Genomic DNA, 10,932 nt, shown 5'->3' on the forward strand with positions numbered 1-10,932 from the left:
AGTCTTGTCTCTCAGTATGTCTTTATACATGTATACATACATAACATAGCCAGGGAGAATGGAAATAAGATGGAAGAAGTGACTACTTGAAGGATATTATGGTATTTTTCAGATTCAGACCCTGCCATTAACCACTTGCTCTCCTAATTCCTGTACACAGGGACATAACATCTTTGCATCCACAAATGAACATACACCAGTACCTTCAACATTAAATATACTTATTTACGAAATGCTCATTGTATAGTATTAAGGAATATTTTACAAAAAGCTGCCCCTTAAGCTTAGCTTCAAATAGATGAAATTATCCAGAGGCAGATTTCATCAAACATTTATTGAATGTCAGCTCTGTGCTGAACGTAAGTTCTAAGAATCTTTTAAAAAGAAAAAACTCTGCTGGGCGCGGTGGCTTACGCCTGTAATCCCAGCACTTTGGGAGGCCGAGGCGGGCAGATCACGAGGTCAGGAGATCGAGACCACAGTGAAACCCCGTCTCTACTAAAAATACAAAAAATTAGCCAGGGGAGGTGGCGGATGCCTGTGGTCCCAGCTACTCGAGAGGCTGAGGCAGGAGAATGGTGTGAACCCGGGATCAGAGCTTGCAGTGAGCCGAGATCACGCCACTGCACTCCAGCCTGGGCGACAGAGTAAGACTCCATCTCACAAAAAAAAAAAAAAAAACAAAGAAAAAACTCAATAGTCCTACCTTCTTTGAGTTTAAATTTGGAGTCAGGAAAGAAAAAAAATTATGAAAAATAATTCTATTAAAACAATGTTTATTATATTATTTTCAAAGACTAAGAAGCAGGATGTTTTGACAGCACCAAGGATAATCTGTAATACTAAGCAGGGGAAACGTAAGTGAAATAAAGGAAGTGAGAGACTGATAGAATCAGGAATGCAAGTGGCCAAGCAAAGTTTGGAGCAGAGGATAGAAAGGAGGAAATGGGAATAGTGAGTTCACAAGGGCTTTTTATCTTTACCCTGATGGCTATAGGGATTCAAAGTCTTCACCCTGAAGCCATGGAAACCTGTTGAAGTTTTCCTTCCTACTTTGTCAAATAATCTCCAGGTGCAATTTAGTATATTGAAATAGAGCTATCAAAGAAGTCACACCATCGATGAGCACATTTATGAGTTCTGGGCAGAATTCACATTTAGAAAGCAGTGCAAATGCTTCCATCCTCTCGAAGTAAACACATTTCCCTGAGTAACCATTGCTTATTATTGGGACTTGCTATAATGACAGCAGCTAAAGAGCTGAAATCCATTTAGGCAATTAGATACACTAAAGCAACATTGGAGTGGCACCAGAATGGAGCTTCTATTTCTAAATGCTTAAATGCCTCTACTTAAAAATAAGTCACTACTTAAAAATATAATTACCATAATTATGAATAGCTGTACATTCTAGCCACCAAAATAATTCCCAAAGTAGTTAAATGGCGCTAGTATTCCTGGATGGTCACAGTTAGTAATCAAAATAAAAACACACCTACTGGAAAGTGATGAACCACCCATCCCACAGCTCAGTGCTCTTTGGTATATTAATCACTAAAGACTCATGACTTCCTAAGAACATTGGAAAGCATTTTCAGCAATGCAGAATCACTTGTGCCTGAGTAACAGCCTCCTTATCAAGGTTTCAGAGACCAAGAATTTCAAATATGGAGAAAAAAAACTCATCCATAGTGAATTTGTATTAAATGTTTGTATTAATAAAGAATAATACAAAATATTTGTATTAAAGAATAGTAATCTATTTCACATTAATTAGCAAAATCACACTTTTTCAACAAGACTCTTAATAACATGAATTTTAACAATTATGTTCAACAGTATTCAGAGATTCTTGGAATTTAAAGAGAAAACGTACTGTACATTAGGTACCTATGTCATCCTTGGCACTAGCAGCAGGGTGCGCTAATTCTTTTGAGGAAGTAATAAAAATTGTATTTGATTTATAAAAAGTTTCATTGGTATAAGAAGAGGTTTTCTCTTTTACCCACTTCACTCCTGTGTCTACCCTCATCTCAAGAATTTTCAGGAACTAACTAGTTAAATCTAACTCTTGGTGTGGTGGCAGCTGTGGTGGTGTTGATATGAAAGAGTAGAAGTAGTAAAAGAAATGTTATCACAACAAAAAGGAAGGGCTAATAAATATTCAGGTAATTCTAACAATCATCATTACGTACTGTATATATTTTGTATAGGACAAACTGAAACCATGGGGTTCCATGCCCCTCGAGGCATACCTTTTGTTTTATATTTAAATAATGAAATGATTTGGGCCTTTGCATTGCATTTTATGTATCTCTAGAAAACTTAGTTTCCAATAAGAAAGGTGTTAAGAAAAACATCTTTATTAAAGTACTTTACAATAAAATAATACTTTCTGTTAAAAATATTAACTTAATTTTTATCTTGTAAACGTAGTATAAAGCTGATGACCTGGTTTGGTTTATCTAGCTAGGTATCTTGAAGTGTCAAATGCATTAAAAATATATATGCATTTACACATATTCTAAACTGTTGTCAGGCATCCTTCTCTTCATAATTTAATTTATTTTGCTTTTTTTTTAAGGAGTCATTTATTTCAATTATAAAGACACCTGGAAGCTACAGGAAACTCATCTAACTTAGTTGCACTTCTGATTGCTATCAGCCGTTTGCTATTTTTTTATCTGAGTTTCCTGTTTATTTGTAAAGAATCTAAATGACAGCCTGGTTCATTTTTAAATTTTGTATTAGGAGCAGCATTCATATTTCGTGCTGTCTTTGAATTCAAGAGATGTTTGTCTCTTGGGTGTTTGTCTTAGTTGAATAATATTAAAGTTTTGTGAGGAGAACAGTGTACTTGTTTTATTTGATCTCAGTTGAAGTCTATATAACATTTGTTATGTGGTTATATGAAATTAAATGAAGGTCACTGTAATAATCGAAATGTGTTATCTTGGAAGATAGTACCACTGAGCTTTTAGCTCTTAAAATTTGATGTGCAATAGAGCCACTTGGAAGTGGTTTTTTAAACGCAGGTTTCAGTCATCTCTAGGAGATTGCAAGTCTCAATTCCTGGTTTAGATTTTCAAAAGTTAACAAATACCTCAGGTGATTCTGATGTAGTGGATTTAGGGACCATTTTCTGAGAAACTTTATCCTATTTCTCATTAAGGCTTTAGCATATTAGCAAGTCACAAGATGATACTTAAAACTATGCAACAACAGACATGTACGTTCTGAAAAGGACTGGACATCTAGAAAGGAGTTTAAAGTACTGTTATACTAGGAAGAACCGGGTGTGATGTAGTGATGGGAGCACTGTGTTCTGGCCTAAATCTGAAGTCAAAAAAGATGTGCACCCTGAGGCAGAAAGATGATGCCGAAAAGATAGTAATGGTAGAATGAAAACAAACTTCTGCTTTAGAGTGTTTTGGCAAAGTAATATTTTTATTAAACTCATACATGCTCACGCTCACACACACAGGCCTGAAAAGCAGATAATGTTCGATAAAGTGAGTATAAAATCTTGTTTTGTTCTCACAAGAAATAAACTCAGAAAATAGAAATCCTTATCTATGAAGAGATAAATTGCCCAATTTACTGGCTGTTCACCAAACACAAAGCTCAGTGACAGTCCCTATCCTCCTTTGGGATTAAATGAAGCCATATGACTGGATTATAGCTAAAAGAGTGTGGGAAGAAATGATATATACCACTTTCAACTACAGCTCATGAAATCCTCCCACACCCCGTCTTCCATTCTTTTTCTGTCTACTGACTAAATGGACAGGACACTGAGGAGCATGAGGAAGGTAGAGTCACAAAATGTAGAGAGCCTGGATCCTTGTCACTTGGAAGAAAATGGTTTAAGTAAGGATAACTGTGTTGGATTACTCTGAGTGAGGCGTGGGAAACAAAAAACAACATTATGATTATATGAAGTCACTGAAATATTGAGGTTGTGATATCAGAGAGTCTAAACGTTCTGAACACTATCCTGATTTCCCTAAGCCAATATTTCAGGAAAATCTCTTCAACTATTGTTGATAATAATTAAACATGTGTTGGGCTAGGAAAAGCTACTCTTTGAAAGATCTTTATCTTCAGTATAAAAAAAATTGTAGGCACACAAAATTTTAAACTGGAATTTCCACTTTAAGAGGGATTTTTGTCAAAGGAACGGATGCTAGTTGTATTAAATTCTCCATTTCCCACATCAAAGATGCAAAAGTGTGTTACCATATAGTGCTTTACTCACTATTCCTTCAATCTCAAATATTCTGTGCTTAAACCCCAAGACATATCTGATTTGAGAAATTGATTGCTGAGCTATTTATGGTTTAAAATATATGGTATGTCAAAATATACTTATGTTCTTAGGAAGACTAAACAGTTTGAATCATTTTGAAGGATACTCAATGTTTATAAACTCTCTTAACATGAGTCTTACCATGACTAATGAATTCTTTGATCCCTGACCAGATAAAAGTTTTGTTTGGTAGGTTTATAATATGCTCAGCTTCAACCAGTATGTAAATCAGTGAAACTTCTAATTGTCACTGTGAGTTTAGAATATTTTGTTCTTGTAGTTTCTTTGGGAAATGTGTTTACTCAGTTGCTGCATTTTTCCTGCTATGAGTCATTTAATTATACACATTTATATCAGCATTTGTGCCACCCCTTGTTTCTTCTCATATCACTTGCATGACTATCTCTTACCTGTTTGTCAGTTTCCTGCACCTTGAAGAACCTATGAGAAGGTGAGTGAACCATCATAAATGGTTCTAAAATTTGTTTTAAAAAAAAAACTTGTAGTATTATGATTCAATGTTGTTGTTTTGGGTCCTCCTCTTGAAGCTTTCATGTATGAAATGTAAAGTTTATATTAAAGACTCTACAGTGATTTACTTTTACTTGCTTTCAAATTTCAAATTTCTGTATAGGATGGTGAGGTTTGGGGATGGTTTTCCTTATTTTTTTCCCTAAACTCGTTCTTGAATACTCTGTTTACCTATAGACAATATTTTCTAATATTATCTTTTAGAAAAATTGAACAAATGAATCTCAAACAAGTGTTATTTTTATATTAAAAGTATGATAAATAATAAAAGTGAAAACGTTGATTTTCAATAGTATGATGTTTCAGTGTAATCTGAATATTTCAAGATAATTGAGTTGCCATAGCAATAACAGTTAGCAGTGCATTGCAAAAAAACCTTTTGATAAGAAATGTTTTGATTGTATCTCTTCCTAATTGATAATGTACATATCCATTATTTTCATTAGTTGTTTTTATAACAATTTAATGGGATAGATATGTATCAGCAATCAGAAGATGTTTTATAGATAGGGAAACTATCACAACTTTATAATGTTTATCTTAAAAATACAAAATATATTTTATCACTTTGACAAATCCTTAAAAAAAATGTATTTATCAATTGTCTTCAGCATATCTCAGGACAGAGTGTCAAGATTTCCACTGCACCTGAGCATACAATCTGTTTAGCACTCACCAAATTTTATTGTAAGTATTATTTACATTTCTAATTTAGTGCTAAAACTTTGTCTTCTTTTTCTATTTATTATTACTGCCAAATACAGCAGCTATTGCATAATAGGTATCCAAAAGTTATTTCTTTGCAATGTATGATGATGTTTGTTCTTCTTATACTTTTTAACCTATATGTCAGTGGCATGGACTGAATTCATCAGGCACTCTGTCAGGATACATTCAAAACTGGAAATGTATAAGGATAGATGGATGGGGCTTTCACAGTGATCTCCAAATGAGTAAGGGTGTCTCATTCCCAACAACGGTGTGACATTCTAAAAGATATAGATACATTTTTTATTGCAGAAATATATTTGGTATATATTTATATATTTGAACAAAATATTACCAAAACTTACATTTTAACTATTTTTAAGTGCACAGTTCAGTGGCATTATGTGCATTCACATTGTTGTAGAGCAGTCATCACCATTCAGCCCCAGAACTATGATCATCTTCACAAATTGAAACTTCATACACATTAAACATAGCACATCATTCCTTTCTCCTCTAGGCACTGGCAACTACCATCCAATTTTTAGGAATTTGACTGTTCTAGGTATCTTATAGAAGTAGAATCATACAATGCTTGGTTTTTTTGTGCCTAAATTATTTCATTTAGCATTATGTCCTCAAGGTTTGTCCATGTTGTAGCATGTCACAGAATTTCCTTATTTTTTAAGGTTAAAAATAATATTGTGTGTATATATCACATTTTGTTTAGCCTTTCCTCCACCTTTTGGTGCTGCTGTGCCTATGGTATACAAATATCTGTGTGAGTCCCTGCTTTGAATTATTTTGAGTATATGCTCCAAAGTGAAATTGCTGGATCATATGGAAATTCTAAATTTAATACTATTGTCTACAGTGGAGGTACCATTTTAGATTCCCACCAGAAATGTACAAGAATTGCAATAAATCCACATTCTCATCAACACTTGTTATTTTTTGTTATTTTGATAATAATAAGCCTAATGGGTGTGAAGTGATACCTCGTTGTGGTTTTGATTTGCATTTCCTTTTCCATAAGTGATGTTCATTTCTTGAAAAAAAATCTGTTCAAGTCCTTTGCTCATATTTTCATTGAGTTTGTTTTTGTTTTTCAGTTGTAGGATTTCTATATATATTCTGAATATTAATATTTTATTAAACATATGACAGTAAATACTTTCTCCCCTTCTGTGGGTTATCTATTGACTTCATTAATTACATCATTAATAAACAAAATTTTTAAATTTTGAAGAAGCTTAATATGTCTACATTTTTCTTTTGTTGCCTTACTTTTAGTGTAATACCGAATAACTCTTTGCAAAATCAAATGCAATAAAGTTTCCCTCTATGTATTCTTCCAAAAGTATCCTGTTTTATTTCTTAAATTTAGGTCTTTGATCCATTTTTGAGTTAATTTTTGCATATGGCATAAGGTAAGAGTTAATTATTTTGCATGTAAATATTCACTTCTCCTAGTACCATCTGTTGAAAAGACAAATCCCTTCCTCATTGAATGGTTTTAATGCTTTTGTCGAAAATAATTTGGCCATATATGCAAAGGTTTTTTGTTTTTTTCCCCCTGTGGTCTGTATTTTTCTTTTCATTGATTAAGATGTCTGCCTTTAATAGCATGCTCTTCTGATTGTAGCTTCTTTTCTTTTCTTTTTTTTTTTTTTTTTTTTTTTGGCGATGAGGTCTTACTCTGTCACCCAGGCTGGAATGCAGTTGCAAGATCTTGGCTCACTCCAACCTGAACATCCTAGGCTCAAGCAGTCCTCTTGCCTCAGCCTCCCAAGTAGCTAGACTACTGGCACATGCACATGCATCCACACTCAGCTATTTTTAAAATTATTTTATAGAGACAAGATCTCACTATGTTGCCCAGGCTGGTCGTGAACTCTTAGCCTCAAGTAATCCTCCACCTTTTTTAATGTCTGTAACTCCCAAAGGGCTGGGGTTACAGACATTAGCCAATATACTTGACCCTGATTACTGTAACTTTGTAGTAATTTTTAAAATAAGGAAGTATGAGTCCTTTGATTTTTTTTCTTCTTTTTCAAGACTATTTTGTCTATTTGGGGTACACTGAGATTTCATACAAATTTTAGGATGAATTTTTATGTTTTTATTTTATGTAATGCAATTGTCATTTTGGTAGGGATTGCATTGAATATGTAGATTACTTAGGATAGTGTTGACATCCTAAAAATATTATTTTCTAGTCCATAAACATGGGATGTCTTTCCACTTGTATCTTTAATTTCTTTTGGCAGGTTTTTGTAGTTTTCAATGTACCAGTCTTTTGCCTTTTTGGTTAAGCTTATTCCTAAGTATTTTATTCTTTTTGATGCCATTGTAAATGGAATTCTTTTCTTAATTTCCTTTTTAAATTATGCATTGTTAGTGTATAGAAATAACACTGTTTTGGGAGTTTGATTTTTGTATCCTGCAACTTTGCTGAATCCATTTTATTAGTTCTAATTTTTTTCCCTTGTGGAATTTCTTGGGTTTTCTACATATGAGATCATGCCACCTGGGATCGAAGATAATTATCTTTCTTCTTTTTCAATTTGAAAGGGTTGTATTTATTTTTCTTGCCTAATTGCTCTGGCTAGGTCTTTCAAAATTTTATTTAATAGAAGCAGTGGCATCCTTGCCTTGTCTGTGATCTTAGAGGAAAAGCTATTCATCTTTCAGCACTGAGGATGATGTTAACTAAATGCTTTTGATATGTGGCCTTTATTGTGTGAGGTAGTCTTCTTCAATTTTTAGTTTGTTGAGTGTTTTTGTCATGAAAGTGTATTGTACTGAATTCTGTCAATAGATAAGAAATAATTCTGTCTTTCTTCATCAATTGAGATAACCATGTGAGTTTCTTTCATTCTGTTAATGTGGTGTGTTTCATTGATTGATTTTATTTGTTGACCTGTCCTGTACCCTAGGAGTAAATTTCATTAAATAATTGTGAATAATCCTCTTAATATGCTCTTGAATTTGATTTGCTAGTATTTTGTTGAGGATTTTTGTATCAATATTCATAAGGAATATTGGTTTGTAATTTTGTATTTTGTTTCTTTTAATGTCTTTGTCTGCCTTTGATATCATGGTATTGCTAGCCTCATAAAATAAGTTAGAGAGTGTTCCCACATCTTTAATTTTTTTTGGTGGAGTTTGAGAATGGTTGTTGTTAATTCTTTAAATGTTTGGCAAAATTTACTAGTGAAGCCGTCTGATCCTGGAATGTTTTTTGTTGGAAAATTTTGCTTATTGATTCAATTAACCTACTAGTTATATATCTATTCAGGTTTTCTAGGTTTTTTTAATTCAGTCTTACAGGTTGTTTGTGTTATAATGTTTAAGTGAGGGAGATAAGGGCCCAGACTTTCTTAGTCAAACATCTTGTTGACATCACTCTCTCTTGAATTACTTTTACCTTTGTGTTATTAACACAACTGCTACCTCTTTGTGTTCTCTAATTAGCTTTCTTCAGGTAAATTCATTCACTTGTGTTCCCTTTCCTTAGCATCCTGTGACCACATTCTATTACATTGTGTGATTAACCAGAGCTACTCAATTGTAGAAGTGTGTCTCAAGACCCAGTATTCTGCTTAGCTGCATCACAGGAAGAAAGTTGTCATCCAAGAAAACATCCATTAGCAAGTAAGCATTCAGTAGAGTTATATAGTCCTATTATACTCTACTTCTTTATACTGTCTTTTTTATTTTCTTTTTATCTTACAAAGTCAGTAGTTTTAAAAATCTGTACTTCCATTTTTTAATACATAAGTTAATAGGTGTTTCAAACCTACTACATGGTGCTGTCGTATGTAATCTGGTGAGTACAAACAGCATTTTATACATTTTTCCGTGAATGGTGCATAACATGACCTGTCAAAAGCCATGTGTACGACTTGAAAAATAATATTTGAATGTTAACATTAAGGGTAGTCTTAGCTTATGTCTTCCTTAAACACTTTCCCCGGCTGCCACCACTAGGAACAAAAATCAAACACATACACACACACACACACACACACACACACACACACACACACACACACACACACACTCATATTCTCATCAAGTGCCTTTTGTTTACCACTACATTTTTCTTCTGTTAAAATCTAAGGTTTATATGTTTTTCTTACAATCGAGGACCCCTAAGGATGCAAAGGAAATTTTGAAATATAAATGCCTTGAGAGCTATCCTATATAAATTCATGACAGTAGAACACGACAGTTTGTACAGTAAGAGCTGACATTACTTGTTTTCCAGCCAAGGGATCTCTTCCATGTTTTCAACTTTGAGTGAGTATGTATGATTGCACCATTAAAATTAATGATTAATACACGCACAACTCTCTTTCCATGAATAAAGTCAGCATTTTATACTGAAGTCAGCACATTTTAGGGCAGAGAGTAGCAAATTGGCTTTTGAGAAACATGGGCTTATAGATAACCAACACTAATATATTTGAGACTCAGTCGAAACTATAAAATGAGACTGTTGAAATAAATTATTTCTAAAGGCCCTTATATATCTAACTCTTTATGATTCTATAATCAGATAGTTATTAAATTTTGAATCTAGGTATCATAGTATAAACAGAACAGGAAATAACTTAGAAGCATATCCACCTGAAACATTTTGAATTAGGTTACCAGAAATCCTCTACAGAAATAGCAAAGGACGCATGAGGATAAATTATTAGAACTTAAGACAACAGAATTAGACTTTTAAACAAATGTGTATACCCAAGTCTTTCAGAAAATGGTATAGGTTGTCTGCAAACTTTACCCTGAAGGTAAAATAGATCACATCTCTGGGCGTTTTCCTGGAGGGAATTGCTGGCAGGAAGGATCTTTGGAGTGTAACATTACAAGATACAGCTCAAATATCCTTTGATTCAGTCCTAGAAGAACATGGTACAAGTTTTTAATAAAAAGAGATATGAGAACCTTAAAGAAAAAACCCACCTTTGCTAAAATGTAATAAAACAGGGAAGGAAAAGAGCAGTGAAGAGCAACTTCAACCTCAATAGGGAAGGAGTGTCTTCTCTATTTCAGTGATCATGACATGAGAAGTAAAGAATAAAATATACCTGAAATGATTTCAAAAAGCAAGCAAAATTCTATAAATACTCAGTTTACTTAAGATAAAAAGATAATACTATTGACTAATGGCCTAAAAACTTTCTTTTTGTTAATATTCTCTCTTATTGGCTTATAATTTACACATAACTGAAAATCATTATTGTTTATAAATGTCTAACGTGCATTGCTATTTATATAACATTTCCATATGCTATTCAAAGATACAATGCCATTATCTTTCATTTCTTCAAAAATTTCTCTATTTCACATTTTCATACATATGCTAATTTATG

Source organism: Gorilla gorilla, chromosome 8 (assembly GCF_029281585.2).
Source record: "Gorilla gorilla gorilla isolate KB3781 chromosome 8, NHGRI_mGorGor1-v2.1_pri, whole genome shotgun sequence".
NCBI classification, from domain to species: Eukaryota; Metazoa; Chordata; class Mammalia; order Primates; family Hominidae; genus Gorilla; species Gorilla gorilla.